This window comes from Puntigrus tetrazona, chromosome 4, assembly GCF_018831695.1.
Source record: "Puntigrus tetrazona isolate hp1 chromosome 4, ASM1883169v1, whole genome shotgun sequence".
Taxonomy (NCBI): domain Eukaryota; kingdom Metazoa; phylum Chordata; class Actinopteri; order Cypriniformes; family Cyprinidae; genus Puntigrus; species Puntigrus tetrazona.
The window spans coordinates 9,796,641-9,797,909 of NC_056702.1; positions in this window are offsets into that span (position 1 = coordinate 9,796,641).

Consider the following 1,269-nt stretch of genomic DNA (forward strand, 5'->3'; position numbering starts at 1 on the left):
ATCTATCTATCTATCTATCTATCTATCTATCTATCTATCTATCTATCTTTCTATCTATCTATCATATGTGGGTGGCACTCAGTTGCTCCTGCTCATCATCATGGGGTTGCACTGAAGTGGTGGTGGTGTATGATCAGGCCCACCTGACTGCCCTCCCAGTTCTGCTGTCTCTGTGGAAACACTGTCCTTCATGATGTCTTGTCTGTTCTGTGTGTATAATACATTCTGTTTTCCATTCCAGAAATAGGATCTCCAAATCCAAATTCAGGTTAGTACATTACATACCGTCTGAAGGCGAGGCTGTCTTCCTTACCGCTCTTCATATATATATGTGTGTGTGTGTGTATTTGTGTGTGTGTTTGTTGTGTTTCGATGCCAGTGTTGTGTTTTGATCATCACGGTTGCCCTCTAATCAGTGGCTGAACATCCATTAACAAGTTCAGACTGCCAGTGTTATTCAGGTTAGATTTGTTTGCTACAGATGCCAAAAGAATTGAGAGCAGCAGCATATGCCAGCAGAAACACACATAGTTGTTATGTTTCTAGAAAGTGCATTTAGTGAATACGCGAAGGATATTTATCCCGGCTGGTAAGAATGGTGTCAGATCGTACAGGCTTTAAATTTTGAATGTTTTATATTGTTTTTCTCTCTCCGTCTCTCTGTTTTTGCTTTGCAGTCGATATTCACGCCGATGGAATCGGTTATGTCGGCGCACATGCCGTGCAGCGGTGAAGTCAAATGTGTATATATATTCAGATATTGATTGTCATTACAAAAACAGGATCTGTTTTATATATGAAAACAAACAGCAGCTCTCCTTAAATATTGTGATTGTGAGATTGGATACGTTTCAAAAACTTTGTAGATCTTGCTTGCTGAGGCCATTGTAAATTATTACCTCATGCTATTACACATACAGTTTTCAGATACGTTCTGGATTGCTTCAGTTGCAGATAAGATTTCTCCATCCGAAACTCACCACTGTCCAAAACTTGAATGGATAGATTAATGTGTTCGTGTTTGTATTTGAGCAGGTTTTGCTATCCATATTAGGCATAAAATTTTAAAAGCAAGCAGAAGCGGGCAAAACGTCCTTGAGGGGGACAAAAGGTTCACGAAACGTCTAGACAGTAATCTACAGTAGATAGAAAATTACGTCCAAGAATGCCAGTTTTAGGCTTTGGGTTGTATAATTTGTTTATATTAAGAATAATAAATGTGAATGGGAAGTCCCTTCAGGGATATACGGTATATATAGAGACTGCGCG